Here is a 16940-nt window from a genome sequence, read left to right as displayed (position 1 = left end):
AAAATGCAGGTCTTTTAAATATTTTCTGAGATGACATCAGTGTATTCAGTTTAGTTTGGATTTTATTATTGTTATTACTTTAGCTATTCAAGGAATGTGAGGAGTAGTGGAGGTTAGTGACTCCTTCCCTGCCACCACACCTTGCTTAGGCTTGTTTTTCCTTCTCCTTGACCTTAGCACATCCATGACACAACAATCCACTCTGACCTTCTACATTATGTCCTTTTTCTGCAAGTAATTGGTTTGCTCCCTTGGTGGTTCAGCTTATCAAGCTTGATCTGATACTCTCGGCAGTCTTTCTCCTCTGCGGTGTTCTGCAAGGTTTATTATTCCCCCCTCTCTTCCTCAGCTGGCTGCTCCATCTCAGCCATTTCATCTCTGGTTTTATAACCATGGGTAGGGCTAACAGTTTAATGGACAAGCCTGCTCTTGCACAATTACTCCATGAAAATGTTTCTTGGATCCACAATGAGTGTTTGCCTGGCAGTTGAAAAGCAGAGGGGCTTTGTTTGGTGCCAAGCTCAAGACCTTTTAAAGCCGCCTGATGTCGGGAGGATGAGCAGACAGAATTGATTGCTTTCTAAGTGCCATCAAGTTGGGTTCACAAAATCACTGGTTCTTGAAAATGTAGGCTGTTATTCTGCTGCTGATGACTCAACTAACAGTAAGCATTAATGGAAGAGTGTTATTAGGTAGGGTTACTCAAACTAGGGTTACTCAACTAGATATTCATCCCTAAGAGAAGAGCTCTTCCTCCTCACTCACCCTTTTCTACCTCTTTTTGTCAAAGCAAACTCAAGGGCTTGTTTCAAGTTCCAGCATGTACCATCGTGAAGAGAAGATTTGTCTCTAGGGCAGGAGGAAACCATCCAAAAGCCACCTCCTCCTCTTCCTCTGACTCTACCCTTTCTCCACCTGACTGTGGACCTCTGGCACCACACTCCTGTGGCTTGGAAAGCTCCTAGCAAAAAGCAGTGTGTTCCTGAAGTTTTACAAACTGCTGCCGCCGCTCCATAGCCTGAGCTCTGCCTGGGGATGGTGGCAGCAGAGGTGACGGGGGGCTACACGGGGGTGGCCATGGGGGGGGCCACCATCCACCCATGTACCCTGGTTCTGGCATGAACTGCTAGGTGCAAAACACACCAAAAATTAGTTTTGGCCTCTGTTTCCATTCATGGAACTCAAACAGTAGAGGACAACAGAGAAGGAAAGAGGGAAGAGCCAGGCTGTGCGTGAGAGCGATTTGTTTATCAGTATTTTCCATGAGGCTTCAGCAGTTCTTTAAAGAGGACAAAACCAGAGGGACTTTACAGAGAAATCCTTGTAGGGGCTCCGGTGGTATAATTAGTTTCTATATTTGACCAATGTAAAAGTTTATCTTTAAGTCTCCTGTATTTTTAAAATATGACATCAATGTCTTGGCTTTGTTTTGATTGTCCTTAACTACCAGGTTTTATTATTATTATTATTATTTTAAACTATTCAAAAAAATTGAGAATATTTACTCAGGGCATAAAAATACCCCTGAATTCTGATGTCTTTGGCAGAGAAGTGGTGGTCCCATTTGTTTTGCGTGTGATAAATACTCCTGCTGCCATGTTACTCCCCACCACAAATTCAATGATTGTTTAATTTTCAGCTCAATTTTTAAAAACCTAAATGTTCTGAGCTGAGTTAATGTTATATTAATTTTTTAAACCAACAAGGCAAACTGGCTTGTAACATAAATATTTTACCAACCATTTATAAATATCATGGCTGCTAAAAAAGACAACACGGTTGGTCAAAAAGCTTCAGAGGCTCCATGCTTGGTGCGAGCTGTGCCTGCGGCAGTGTGGTCCGGCAGGATGGAGGATCCAGCATGGGACATGGAGGTGGCAGCTAGGACCTGCTGGAAGGTTTTCAGATCTGGAGGAGTCTTGTTCCTGTTTATCCCCAGTCTCTCTGTTTTCTGGAGCTGAATGTGGGAAAAACTGTAGCAGCTGCTCCCAACTGCGGGGAAGTCTGTTCTTGACTTGGTTCTATCCCTGTCCTGCCTGGCCATGGGCTGGATCCTGTCGGCACTGCTGGGATGGGCACACTGCTTGGCACAGAAGACAGTGAGGGCACTGCGTCTCATTTCTGCGGGGGCTGGTTCTCTGCCCCCAGCCTGGGGACTGGACAAATTCTTTCGTGTTGATGCTGCATTTCTTTCGGGTCGGATCAGCAGTGCTGACAGTCTCTGGAACAGCGGCAGCCCCCTCCATACTCATCCCACAACCTTCCAGCACGACCAGTGATGGGCTGGGGGGGGATGCAGATGAACTGGGAACCTTGCACTAAATCAAAACAAATTCCTGATCTCGGTGTGGTTTTGAGACCAGAGTTTGCCCTGTCCCTGGTGGCAACTCAAAGGGCTGGAGCCAGGAGGAACATGCAGGGAGGGAAACAGACTTTAAAAAATACACTTTCAAACAAGTGAAAACAGTGTTAAACAAACATGTAGCCTTTTGTAAGAGAGGATAATCTCTCCATTCAGATGTTAACATTAAGGGGTTACAACAAGGCTTTAGCTGTTTTCTCTTCAGAGCAGGAACAGTAATACCGTAAGTACAACTTGGGAAAGTTTCCAAAGGGTTGGGAAGTGACAGTAATAAAACTAGACAGGTACCTTTGAGACCAAGCACGGGGTGTAATGGCCACGAGCCCGCACAGACCTGGCCATGCACCCGTCCTGCTTGTCACTGATGGGCTTCTCTGTTTGCCACAGGAGCAGAGCAAGGGAGAGAGGCTGCAGAGTGGGGAAATAATAATAACAGAAAAGTGGATGGCATGGGATGGGATGGGATGGGATGGGATGGGATGGGATGGGATGGGATGGGATGGGATGGAATGGGATGGGATGGGATGGGATGGCAAGCCTCTTCTTCACCAGTCTGAGTTTGGGGTGGGTCTGTGGAAATGCTGGGAATTGTGGAATGTATGGTGGTGGCAGAGGCAGAGTGGAGGGAAAGGGACAGAGCCTTTGGGGTTTGACTAGACAGATCAAATAAGCCAAACCTCTGTCCCTGGCCCTCTGACTGCTTTCCTTGAGCTGGAGGCCATGCAGATAATTTGCTTCCTTATGAAAAGCCACCAGGGAGGCAGAGCTATTTCCTCTTCAGATAGGGCGATTTTATGGCTGTTTGCACCTTTCCTGGCTGGCTTTGGCTGGGACCCAGCCTGGAAGAGATCCTCACCTTTATGGAAACACATGGGAAAAGCTAACACAAGGAAATCTTCCTTCCTTTCCCTCCCTTGCCCCGTGGGCAGCTCTTGCTGGTGTTGCCGTGCTGTCAGGAAAGCTGGTTTCACCCAGCACGGGCAGTTGGGGGATCAGTTTTGCTGCAGGGTGCCAAGGGCACCACAGCACCCAGGTGTCCTGTGCTCCCACCACCCTGCCTGTCTGCATGCTCACCGCGCCTGCCAGGGTCTGCATGGCTGCCTTCAAGTTCACCTGCCTTCCATCCCCACCCTCTCCTCTGTAGGCATTTTGTTGGACACTTTACTCCTCGGGCTTGTCAGTGCAATGGTTTTGCCATTGCTGGGTTCACACAGAGTCCTCTGCAGCCTGGAATAGGAGAAAACGCAGTAGCCAGCCTGCTTCCTGACAACAGGCTGCAGTGGAAACGCATCAGGAGGAAGATGTCAGCCGATGATGGGAAACGCTGGGAAGCACCGCGAGTGTGGTCGAGGAGGGACAGTATCCAGGCATCCCGGGATGTAAACACCAAACACACACGGGGTTGCCAGAGGAGATGGGATGAAATGAAAAATGCAGGCTCGGTGCCAGGTTCCTGGTGGCACAGGGCATTTAGGTCTAGCAGAACGTCTCGGTGGGATGAGGCACACTTAGAGGCTTTGGGGGGGACTGGGAAATGTACTTTGGGCCCCCCAGGACCCCCAGCCTCTGCTGCCTTTCTGGGGGGGGTGTCTCCACCAGTCCCTCTGACCTCAGCAGTGAACACCAGGAGAGGGGATCCCTGCAAAGTTTCCTGCCAACATGCTGACAGCTCTCTGGGCTCCCTCTGAAACGTGGCAGCAGCCTCGTCCAGAGCAGCCAGGGCAGGAGTGAGATTTCTGCTTCCTGACAATAGCCAAGTGTGGGCCAGCCCACGTCCCCTGGGGCGTCCTTCCACCCCGCTGTCCCCCAGACATGCCAGGACAGTGGAAGATGAATCCAAGCCTGGATGTTTCCTCTCTGCCTCCCTCCTCCCCTCCCATCCCCCTGGCCTGTCTTGTCTGCATCCGATGCTCCAGCGAGTATTAATAGAGTTGCAACGTCTGACGTCTCAAAGGAATCCCCTGTTGGGAAAAAAGCTGCTCCAGGGGCTGGCACTGGGGCCGGCACATCCCTTCTGCGGTGGCGGAGAGCTCCGGTGTTCCTGGGGCTGCTCTCGGCACAGGACCTGAGCTTTACAGGGCTCCTGAATCTAAACCTAAATTATAGATCCCCGTACACCGGATCCATACATTTAAGCATTTAATGGGGTTTTACGCAGACTATTTTTACAACTTTAATGCACTTAGCACTAATTTGGGAAAGTTTAATGCAAAACACATAAATGTTGGATGGGAGACGGCTGAGGTGTTTTACAGCCTCTGGGAATTACACAAAGTATGTGGGGCTCATTTCGACTTCTGATATCACTCAGCACAAAATTACCTTTGCCTGGCCAGGTGCCAGGGAGCTGTGGGCTGCGGCTGGCAGGCGTGATGTATTACAATGTCACTCTCAGAGTGGTGGCCATGGCCATATATAAACCCGAGACCCAGGCAAGGGCTCAAAGCCTCGTTAATGCCTTCCCTAATCTGGCAGGATCAGATTTGCCCAATGCATTCAAAGCTGCTCCGACTCACATCCTCTGGTTTGTGTGGTTGCTTTATTATGTGTTGTGGGGAAAGTGGAGACATCTTTCATGAAAAGAAAACACCCCACAGCACTGGATGGCTGAAAGAGGGGAACCCACCTAGAAAACCAAGTTGGATATGACGGACCAGGGACCAGCTGAACCAGCACCGTGTCTCTGTCCATCCCTTCACGCACCTTCCATCTCCACAAATCTGTTCTTCTGCATCTCATGGTCTGAAGAATGGAAATGGTGGGTTTTGCTGATCTGTCCTCCACATGGTGGTGTGTCTCACATGGCATGAGGCATTGCTTCACCGTCAAAGCCAAACTGAGCCATACCTAGGCTACTGTTAAGACAAACAGACTGGGTCCCAGGCACAGCATTCCTGGAGCAACAGGAAGACCAAGAAGTACAAATCCACTGGCCTGAAAGACAGCTGAAAGGCTGAGGGCAGGAGAATGGACCCACCGCTGACCGTGACCTCAGGAGGAGTTTTGAAGGAGTGTTTAAAAATTGCTGACTCTTTTGATGAAAGCATTTGGCCATGGGTTTGAGCCCAGCCTCACTCACCAGTCTCTGAAATCAGCTTCATTTAAATCATCACAGCTCGAACACCCTGGGAAGCTGTATGGTAAAGCCAGTGGAAAAACATGGCTTGAAAAAGGGGTTCTTAGCAAAGACCCTGATGGATGCCTGGGCATGGACGCTGACATGAGACTGAACCACGCTGGTCAGACCATGCCCTGAGAGCAGGCGGCTTCCCCAGCTTAGGGCTGGCACACCGTGGGCAGTGCTTGCAGGATCAGCACACAGCATGGATGCTTCTCTGTCCCAGGGAAGGAGACAATCTTCAGCCCTTCCTCCACGCAGGAGGGATTGCCAGCTCTGATGTGCCCCCGCACAGCAGCAGCACAGCTCCTGGGCTCTGGTGAGCTGTGAAAACACCCTGCACCGCTTGCCCTGAGAACAAGCAATTAGCAGAATAAGTACCATGTATAACAAAGTGAGAAATTACACCCCAAAAAATTGGTTTCTCGGATAGTCCTTTAATTTAGCAAATGAGCCCCTTGTCCCCAGCTTGAACAGACTTTCCCTTCTCCAGCTAATCCCAAGGAAGCTGTTACAGCTGTAAAAAGTTCTGCATGCTCTTCACTTCCCAGATTCACTTACTGTGAGTCAGAAAAATCTCATCTTTTTTCCAACCTTGGCCTTCAGGTATCTACCTTGAATGGTGTCTACCAAGCAGACATCAAGCATCAACTAATCAGGTCATGCCCATTACATCTGTAGTGCTACTTCCAGGACTCAGAGGATGAGCTAAGAGCCAAAGGCATTAAATGCCTTATCCAGGGCCACCAGCAAAGCCAGGCGGGTCACCTGGGCCACTGATTCCCAGCCTGTGCTAACTGCAGGGAGGCATGGCAGCTCTCGCTGCAAAGGCTGGGATAGCTCCAGTAAGGAGGCAGCTTCAGCCACAGGGTGAGACGAAGCCTGGGGAGCACCAGCAACTGCCTGGGTCTCCAAAAACCAGCCACCAAGGTTGGACCAGCCACAGAGGGACTGAACTGGAAGTGCTCAGCTGAAGGTGTGGGAGGAGGCAAGCTTAGGAGTCAGGCAGCTGGAAATCTGAGAAATGATGGAGTGACGCTGGGAATGGGAAGGGGCAAGAGTATCTGAACTGATGGAGGAATGGTCTGCTGGCAGGAGCTGCCTGCCCCATGTGGGACCCAGGCTGGTGGGCAGGGTGGCTCTGCAGGCAGGACTAGAGGCAACTGGAGCAGTGCTGCAGTGCAAACATGGGCAGCACTGGGTGAGACCAGCACAGCTGAGGGAAGTGACTGCGAGCAACTGGGACGGGCTATGGCACGGGGTGCTTGGTGTGGGCTGCTGTGACTGAGCTAGGTAGAGCTGAATTTACGTCAGTGTGCCTCACTGCACCCTCCCACACCGCGCCACTGCTGCTTGGGACTCTGGTGCAGACGGTGTGCACATCTGGATCCTCAGGAGGTCCATGGTAAAGCCACCAGCTTGCCAGGGAAAGGCAGATGGGATGACATGGCATGGCATGGCGTGGCATGGTGTGGGTTATGTAGCCGTGGACATCTCTGTCTGTGAGCTGTCACAGAAGGCGTCAGTCAGATCCCTGGTATACGTGTGCTGCTCCTGACATTGCAGCAAGGCTTTCCCACCTTTCTTTTTGCTCCAGGTCGAACCTGCTACTTTATCATAACAGGCCAAGGGGCATATCAGACCTACATCTCTGGCTTAGCAGTCATGATCTGTTGTCCCCCCACAGCCTGGTTAATCTAGTTATCCTATAACTATACAGCTTATCTATTCCTGGAGTGCAGCCAGGGACTTCTGCTTCCTCAGCACACATCCCTAGGCAAGAGACGGGCCGTAGACTGTGCAGTGACCCCAGCAGCACAACTTGTCTGAGCAATCCTGGCACTGATTTTCATCAAAACACATCTCAAACACTCGTCCAAGTGGGGCAGCTTCCCTGTTCCCGGGCAGCCCTGCCAGATTCCACCAAAGCAGCCAACCTCACCATGTATAGTGGTCTGCTGCCCACCAGGACTGCTGTCTCAGCTTCTATCCTTGCTCCTCAGCTCCGAGGGAATCCTGGCAGGTCCTGGCTTCTTTCCTGCAGGCAGAATGTGCTCCCTCTCCCAGTGCAAGGAGATGCACGCAGAGCTCTGGCAGTGCCTTGTGCTTGGCACCTTGGACAAACTCTGGTGCTTCAGCCTCTGGTTATGCAGAACAGTAAAAGTCACTTCTGGCTGGACATTTTAAGCCTATTGTCCTGGGACTGTGTCCTCCCTGAGGAATTCCCTCATGACCCTGGTAATCCTTCCTTTAATTTTTCACCTTTTCTTTCCTTCATCTCTTTTAATTACTTAAAAAATGCCCCAAAATGAAATTACATCAAATAAATTCACACTCCCGGGAAAGCCTCAAGAAGCCTTGTGGCTGCAGAAAATTCAAAGGGAACATAGACCATGTCTCTGAGATGATCCTGGGGCTTTGGCAGGAGATGGTCATGTGTTTCAGTGCTCCTTTTCCATTTCCTTCACCTCCTGTCTCATTTATGCTCCCTAGGCTGGGGTGGGGAGGAGAGGTCTGAGCTGAGGATGCCTTCCTCTGGACATCTGCGGCACAGACACGAAGAAGTCAGTCTCAGGGAGACCTTCTGCCTCTTGAGAACTGGGGGGAGGACAACAACATGGGACCCCTCTCTTGGGACACAATCCAGGCACCATGGCAGACATACTTTGCTCCATGTGCAAGCATGCCCCCATGCATGATGCAGACCAGGCTCATATGAGGCCATGCGTGCACTGCAACACTTACCATGCCTACCTTGGCACCTCAGAAGCAAAAACATCTCCCATTAGCTGGCAAAGCACTTTTGTTGGAGGGAAAGCAGTTAACACGGAGCCTTGCCCTTCCTGCTCTGCTGCTGGCTGTGAGTCACAGCTAAAGCAAGAGGCAGCAGGACCAGGCTGCACAGGGCGAAGCACAGGAAGCCCAGGGGCTGGACAGACCTGCTGCACAAAGCAGAGGGTGGGCAGGCACACACATGCATGCCCGGTGCTGAGCCAGCCTGAGTACGTGTCTGTAGACAAGAATCAAGCAGAAATAAAGTTCATGGCGATACACCCCCGCGTGCAGATTGGTGATGGCATCAGAGGCCCTGTAGCATCTGTGCTGTTCACCCTTCCCATCACCCTCCCTGCCTTGTTATGAGGTGTCTGCTTTGAGGCTGTCAATGTAATCGGTGTTCCCTGTCTCATGTCATTGAGCCACAGCTGCGTGGGGGCTTCCCCATCGTCACCTGCTCTCTTTCAAACCTGATACACCCATCAGTCACTGTCCCCTGGGAGCAGAGAGAAAGGGATTGCAGGGACCCTGGTCCTCCCATGCCACTGCTCTGGCACTGTGGCTTGTCCTTGCTTTATCCAGCTTGGCTGAGCTCCCTCCCATGGGCAGCATGGTCCTGGCAGTGAGTATAGGGACTTGCTGTGAAGAAAGGCTTGGAAAACCCAAGGGGACCTCTGTAAGGGAAGGCTTGACTAGCAGGGCTGGTGGGACAGAGAGCTGGGGCCTCTAGGCAGCCAAGCCCTGTTGCCTCTGTCCCTTTGGAAGTGTCACCCCCAAAGACAGGGAGCTCCCCAACCTGCCCCAGCAGCTGGAGCGAGTAAGGACCTGCGTGTGGGCGCACATGCTGTGGGGCTGTGTGGGTCTGCTTACCCCCTGGGGCTGCCCTGGCTGCAGTGTCCCTGCTCCACTGGTCCTCTGTGCCTTAGGGAGCCCTCTCCAGCTGGGCCAGGCAGGGGGCTGCCATGCAGACATGCACCTTGACAATCCCTGTGATGAGTACCAAGAGTGACGCAAATACCTGCTTGGGGACCACAGTGGATAGCAGACATCTATTTTTCACTGCGGCTGAGCTGAATGTTAAGGCAGGCATCCCTGGGGATGGAGAGGCTGCTGGCTTGGCCCCCAGCACCACAAACCCCAGATCTATGGGTTTTGGTGGGGCAGGGTAAAGCCAGTACAGCTCCAGTAAAGCCAGTGCAGTGGGCTTGGCTCAGCAGCCAGCAGCAAGGGGCTCAGGGACAGCCTGCTGCTCCATCCCTCTCCTAGCCCCGCGTAGCTCCAGTCTTCCCATGCCACCTGCATATGAATGAAGGGAAAATAGGACATCAATTACTCTGGTCAGAAATGGAAATGGTTTTTCAGATGGGCTGGGAGGGCCCCCAGGTGCCAGTTAGGCACACCTCTAATAGCCAGTTAGCACAGGAGAGCAAAATGCTAATTGAAAGGGCCCAAAGTTACAGCCCCGCTCACTGCTTCTCCCAAGCTGATTGCTGGGAAATGAGCAGGTGTCTAATTGCTGTGACAGGAGGGGAAAGGCCACCAAACTGCCTCCGCTGCAGCAGGTCACTGTCCTTCTGAGACTCGGTGCCACGGTGGGGAAAGCCCCTACCTGCCTGGCAGGTATCGCTGCCATGGCATAGTGGCACATCCCCACCGAGAGCAGGGGTCAAAGCCAGCCCACAAGGGACAGGGCAGTCCCAGGAGGGGGGACAGGGCAATGAATACAGGATGTGACACTGCAGACCCTGACTCAGCTGTTGCTCAAACATGCATCAGACCACAAGTCTTTCCTTGGCATCCCCACATCTAGCTGGGCTGAAGGTCAAGTTCAAAGCAAAGCTGAAGCTGGGAAGCCCTGACACCTCTTTATTCAATCCCTGGGAGAAGAAGTTCAAATCTTGAAATTTTAGCTGAACATAATTATTTTTTTTTAAATTATCATCTAAATAATAATGGAATTATCTTTTTAAAATTCCCCTTGTGAAGTCTGGAAGTTGTTTTTGGAGCAGTTGGAGCATTTTGTTTTGATTTTGATTTTTCAACTAACAGAAAAAAATGCTAAATTTGAAATTAGACTCCTGGACCTTGTAGTATGTTTTCATAATTATTCACAAAACACGTTGATGAAATATATATGTTTCCACAAAGTCCTTCTAATGTGTGGAATCAGCATTTCCTGATGACAGATTTCCACTGGAAAGTTTTTGGTTACCTTTTAAAAATGCCCATGCTCCTCAGAGGTGAAGATGCCCACGCTGCCCATGCTCACCTCCCATGCCCGGGCAGCACCCACCATCCTCGCGGGGTGCCGCCCCTGGGTGCTGCCTTTGCCCCAGCTCTGTGCAGAGCAGGGCTGGGACGGGCATCTCACGGGCAAGTCTGGCAGCACAAAGCCCTTGGTTCATCCCTCCTGCGGGGCATGCTGTGAGGGCTGGGCTGCGATGAACTGGGCGACTTTCCTCTCCTTGGGGTTTTTAGGGGCAAGGATGGTGAGCAGGTGGGCTTTACCCCAAGACAGCATTGGCTGATCAGGGAGGAAATAGTGGAGAATCTCAAGGTAATGATTTTTATTTCCTTTGCTGCCAGGGAGCAGAGGGCTCAGGGGCCATCCCCAGGGTGGGAGCCCCTCGCTCTGCCCAGCTGTGCGTGATCAGGCTCCCCAGGCAAGCAGCGTAAGTGCTGCCTTTCAGTGCCCACAACTCGTTGCATCAGCCAGCCCAGCAGCTGGTGGCCGCCAGCCTCCTTGGACCATGTTTGCACAGGCTGGGCCAGGAGCCCGGCTCCTCTGCTCTGTGGGCAGCGGCCAGGGCAGGCTGATGCCAGGACGGCAGAAGGGATGAGCCCTCCTTGATCCAGGCAGGGACATTCAGGCAGCTGCTTGTCCCCTCCATGCAGAGGTGTCCTGTCCACCTGGGATGCCTCAAAGCTGGGGGGCAGCAGCCAGCAATTCCACCTCCACAGCTTAGAGCAGAGTGAAGTTGGGAACCTCCTTCCCTGATGATCTCTTGGACAGGAGAAAGGATCATTCTGACTTTAGACACCAGCTGACCATGCTCCCCAAAGGCAGGGATGGGTGGCTCTGTGTGTGCCAGGACTGGTCCTCACCTCACTCCTCAGGTGATAAGGCTGGAGGAAGATTCACACACAGCTTGGTGAGCAGCAGCAGCAGAGATGGATGTGGGTCCATGTGGACCTCTCCTGAACGGCACAGCCAGGCAGAGGCAGTTGCTCTGTGACGTGCACTGAATGCATAGTGTTCTGTAGCAGCCAGAGAAGGGCTGTGGTTGCCGTGGCCAGGTGGCATGTTTGTTTGGGTTTAGTGCTTGCACAGAGTGGGGAAAGGACATGAGCTAATGCAGGACTGGGGGGTATCTCCACGGCTGTTTCCAGCAGAGCTGTAGCAAATGCATCTCTTGATTTGACAATAGCTCTTGCTAGCTTCTTATGTCTTGTGTACAGAACAACTGGAACAAGACTGTGGTAAACTTTCCAAGCAGCAGAGCTGAGGCTGAGCCCTACTTTCTGGCACTGGGAAGGACAACCTTGTAATTAAGAGGTTGGGTGTCTTTGAGATGCTTTGAGGGAGCAGTACTTGTTGCTTGGGAGAAGCTGCACCAGACCCCTCTGCAGCCCCTGGAGAAACAGCATCAAGAAACAGTCACTCCCCAGCCCACTCTCCATCACTTTCTTTTTGGGGTGAATTCAGTGTTTCCTGGAACAGATGCCTCAGGGTTGTCTTTCTCTCTGGAGACTTCTCAGCCTCTTTGCCTGGACCATGATGAAAACTGGTTTTGGGATGTTAAGAGTCTTTTCATACTACATGGTCCAATAGAGGGATGCAGCAGTGAAAGTCGGGTGTTTGGTTTCAGGCTGCTGAGGGGACATTGAGGGAATTTGGGTGACCCTGATGGGTGAGTTGAGTGGAGGGGAACACATAGCAAGAGATGGATGCACTCCATGTAAGCCACCACGAAGCTGCTTGGAAGGGTGCTTCAAATGCTGTGGTGGACCTGGCATGCAGGTGCAATGTCCTGTGCTTCATGGGCATGTGGCTCTGCCCAGGGCATTGCAGACACCTCAAAGCCCCGTGCCAGCTCCCCGGGCTGCTCTCAGTGCTGGCGGTGGCTGGTGCCTTGTGAGGTCCAGCAGCTGGGGGCGTGCACTGGCACAGGGAGCCAGGGCATCTCGCCTCTGGTGATTAATTATCCCCTGAGCCTGCTGACTCCTACACCTCCAGACGTAGTTCAAAGTCTCTTAAAAAATCTGTGTTTTTCTTCTCTGTGTACCATTTAATTAGTTACACATGTCCCCAGGACAATATTTTTTGTGGTGCACTTGGAAAATTAAAAGAAAAATGTTGATAAGACTTCCTCATTACCTGCTGCTCTCTGTTCTGCACTGCTGCTCAGCGTTTACTCCCTTGGTGCCAGGGAGCCAGGGCACCTGCGAGGATGCTTGACCAGGCACCATTTCTGCAGAGTGCTTTGTCCTGGGGAAGAGTAGCCAGATCTCTGCCCTCACTGCCGGAGCTGTCTGCCCTCACTGAGGGGCTTGGGGAGGCCAGGGAGGCTGTCCTGCTGCATGAAGCAGGGTTTCTGGAGGACTGCTGTGATGCCTGATGGCTGCCTGCTACTGGTGGGGCAGAGCTTGGGCAGGGCTGCCCACTGCCCCCTGCCCTGCTGCCTGCTGCTCTGCCTGCCACCCCACTGCCCACTCTGCATTGCCTGGATGACAGCAGGTAAAGCTGCCCATGGACCATTTGCATAACCTGCTCTTTCCCCATCTGCACCACCAAAGAAAAGGAGAAAAAAAATCCCAAACTAACCAACAACCTGGAAAAAATGAAGATTGAAGCCATCTGGTCCTATTCTGCTCCTGCAGACAGTGCCAGCATTTTCTTCTATTGCTTTACACAGCAGCAGGATCCAACCCTGCTCCCAGTAAAAGCGAGGGGTCCCATCTTCCCTGTAGAAGTCCTTATTTATGGCTTTAGTGGGTTTCCCACAGGAGGATGTCACACAGGGCCTGACCGGTGACAGAGCATCCCCTGTGCCCTCCTGCACTGGCAGAGCAGAGAGCCCAGAGCAGCCAAGGGATCTGAGGTTTTGCCGGCTGTAAGCCCTGTCTCAGCGTCAGGTTAGGTCAGGTGCTGCTGTCCCTGGTGTAGGAGAGTGCAGGAGGAAGGCTGATCTCCAGTGCGCTCCTCTCCCCCGGTGGCAGTCCCTTTGCTGGTCTCACCTCAGCCTGTGCTGACCCTGGGTGGGCTGCAAATTCAGCCTTCACCTCTGCTGCATCTGCCCACGCCCTACTGCAGGACTTTTTCTAACTCGCTCTGGAATATTTTTTTCCACAAACGTCCAGATCAAAACATATCCAAGGCCTCCATTGTGCTGCTTCTGTCCCTCCATAGGTGACAAAATGATGGTGAGGTGTTAGAGCCCATGCTGGCCTGAGTCCACTGGCCTGGCTGGGGCACTGGCAGCCTTGGTCTTCCTCCCAGGTCTCCAGGTGGGACTGTGTGCTCCCATCATCTCTGACTGCACCACATCCCTCAGGGCCAGCTGCACAGGACATGTTTGCTATCCCTGTGGAAGGCAGGTACCTGTTGACAGCCACACTGGCTGCCCCATCAGACCCAAATATCCCTTCCTTGGTGGTCACCAGGTGATGGAGACCCTCTCCTGTGAGGGCTTGCACCTCCTCCCCCTGATCCTGGTCAGAGCATTTGGACCCAGCCCACGCTCTGCTTGTTCAGGATATGTTGTTCTTTGCCAATGCTCTGAACACTTCAGTTTGACGTGCTCACGACCTTGCTGAAGCCCACCCGGTCCCACTCCACATGCTGCTGAGCAAGGCTGTATGCTTGCTCCCCAGCCTGTCACCATGCTATTCTGCATCCCTCACCAGCCTGCAGCAGGAGAAAGTCAAGGAATGAGGAGGGAGAGAAAGGCCCCCATGAAATGGGGATTTATGGTCACCAGCGACAAGTGCAAAGGACTTGCAGAGACCTCCAGGTTTTATGAGCGATGGTTTAGAGTTGACTGGCTGCTTAAATAAGTCTCTGCTAATCCCCAGCACAGTGTATCCAGCTCAAATTGGAAAAGAAAAAAAGACAGGGGGAAAATGGGAGCATAAAACACACTTTACATCATGTCAGAGGAATATGTAATTTACCGCAATATGATGTTAAACAAACACTAGAGGCAGCTGTAAAAGTGGGGGACAGAGCAGAGGAGCTTCCCTTTGAGCAGCAAAGGTGTGGCTTTCTCTGGTGCATGGAGAAAGGGTATGACAGCGTGGTGCCTCTCCTGCTCCTCTCCAGAGAGGTGCTGGCACCGGGACCGCTGCATCTAGCCATGCCAGTGCAGGGACAAGTGACAGCCAGTGCCACCACATCTATGGCAACGCAGCACAGGAGATTTCCTGGAAAGCCACAAGCTCTTCTTCACATATACTTTCCTGTGTGACTCTGCCCTTCTTGCCCAGCTTGCTGGACCCAGACCCCTCCTCGCTGGGCTACATGTCTCTGCCTCCTCCTGTGCTGTCACAGCTGGGTACATGGAACACAGCACGCTGGGGGACCCCGAGCATCCTGCCTTGCAGCCCCACACAGAGCTCAGGCAAGCGCGGGCCGGTTGCTGTGCTGGGTATGTGCTCCCCTCAGGGACAGCCATCAGCAGCCCTGCAGCACCAGCTCACACAGCTGCTGCCATCTCACCTGTCTGTGGGAGGAGATATAAACCCTCCTCAGCACAGCTGAGGACCAGGCTTGGCTGCAGCAGCAGAGGGTTTGCTGCAGGGGCTCTCAGAAGCTGGGTTTCCTGGTGAAAGGGAGCTTCCTTCTCCATCCTCTTCTCCATTAGCATTGCTGAAGCAAAGGTAGGGTGTGTTTTGGTCCCTGGCTAGAAGAGCTGCTCTGGCAGGATAGCAAGTAGCTGCAGGCAAGGCTGTGACTTCCAAGGGGTGTAGGAGCTTGAGGGTGATCCTGCTTGGTGGGGGAAAGCTTCCTCTGCCTGGGCTGCTCTGCCCTGTCCCTGCCAGGTTCTTTCTGCTTTGGTGCAGCACCTCTCTAACCTCTCTGCTATGACCCCTTTCCTAGCAGTGCTGTGTGAAGCGTAATTAAGAAGATGCTCTTTTCTCCCTGTCTCCAGCTGCGAGTGGCCAGCTGCTTCCCTCCACACTTCTGGCTCTGACCTTCCTCTTCTCCTCTGCCACTGACCAGCCTTGAGGCCATTGCAGATGGGCAGAGCAAGGAGCAGGATGCAGGGCAGCCAGGGCTGTCACTCCCGGCTGTGTGCTGTCCTGCCAATGTGGTCCCAGTGCGGCACAAGGGGTGCAGTGACTCCATCCCTGCCGCTCAGCCCAGATGCAGAGCAGCCAGCAGTAGCAGGAGGGGGGGTCAGTCGAGTCAGTCCCCCAGCAGACAGACCTGTGTTGTGCCGGTGTGGCTTCCTGTCTTCAGAAACGCTTGCTTTCATTCACTGAGGTCTCTCGCCTGGCTCTTGCACAGCAGCCCAGGAGCCGGAGGCTACCAGGAAATTTATTAGACTTGTAAAACTTCAGGGCTCAAATCTAATTGTCTCCTTCTCCCCCAGATCCCTTGAAGGAAGCTCTTTGATTTAAGCCCCAATTCCAAACTGAGCCAGCGAGTCAGCACTTGGTGCTCAAAGTCAAATAAGCAATTTGTGCAATGGCCAAAGGATAATTACAGTGCTGATTGTTCGGAGGTCTGGAACCCAGAGAGCAGCTCATGTACTGATGGAGGTGTAGCCCTTGCTCGAGGACACCAGTTCATCTCACCTGACCTGGACTAAGATGCAGCTAAGAGACATCCCAGTTCACCATGGCAGCAGCCAAGGGTAGAAACAAGGTGCTTGTTCTCCAGCAGGAGCATCACCCTGAAGGTGAGCAAAAAGCCCATCTGACACAGGCTCTGCTTGTGTGGCTGTGAGCCCCTGAATTTGTAGAGGATTAAGAAAACTACTGTAATGGGAGTGAAGTTGCTTTAATCCCATAAGGATTTTCAGCTGAGCAGGGTTTTGCTCAGCCATACAAAGCAGCACCTGCAAGGTGGGAAATGGAGAAGTGGCCAAATGCTGGGAGGCTGGATGGGAAGAGAAGGTGGGTCAGAAGCAAAGGGGCTGAAGGCTTGTGTTGTGGTTTAATCCCAGCTGGCAACTCGGCCCCAGGCAACGGCTCATTTGCTCCCCCGGGTGGGATGGGGGAGAGGATCGGAAGAGTAAAAGTGAGAAAACCCTTGGGTTGAGATAAAGACAGTTCAACAGGCAAAGCAAAAGCTGTGCACACAAGCAAAGCAAGGAATTCATTCGCTACTTGCCATTGCAGGCAGGTGCTCAGCCATCCCCAGGAAAGCAGGGCTCCGTCACAGGCAACAGGGACTCGGGAAGACAAACAGCATTGCTCCAAATGTCCCCTCCATCCCTCCTTCTTTCCCCAGCTGAGCATGACTTTGTATGGTATGGGATATCTGGGGTCAGTTGGGGCTGGTTGTCCTGGCTATGCCCCCTCCCAGCTCCTTGTGCCCCCCAGCCTGCTTGCTGGTGGGGTGGTGGGAGAAGCAGAAAAGACCTTGACTCTGTGTAAGCACTGCTCGACAACAACTTAAACATCTCTGTGTTATCAACACTGTTTCCAGCACAAATCCAAAACACAACCCCATACCAA

Source organism: Falco biarmicus, chromosome 14, assembly GCF_023638135.1.
Source record: "Falco biarmicus isolate bFalBia1 chromosome 14, bFalBia1.pri, whole genome shotgun sequence".
Taxonomy (NCBI): Eukaryota; Metazoa; Chordata; class Aves; order Falconiformes; family Falconidae; genus Falco; species Falco biarmicus.
This window is presented reverse-complemented; position numbering follows the sequence as displayed.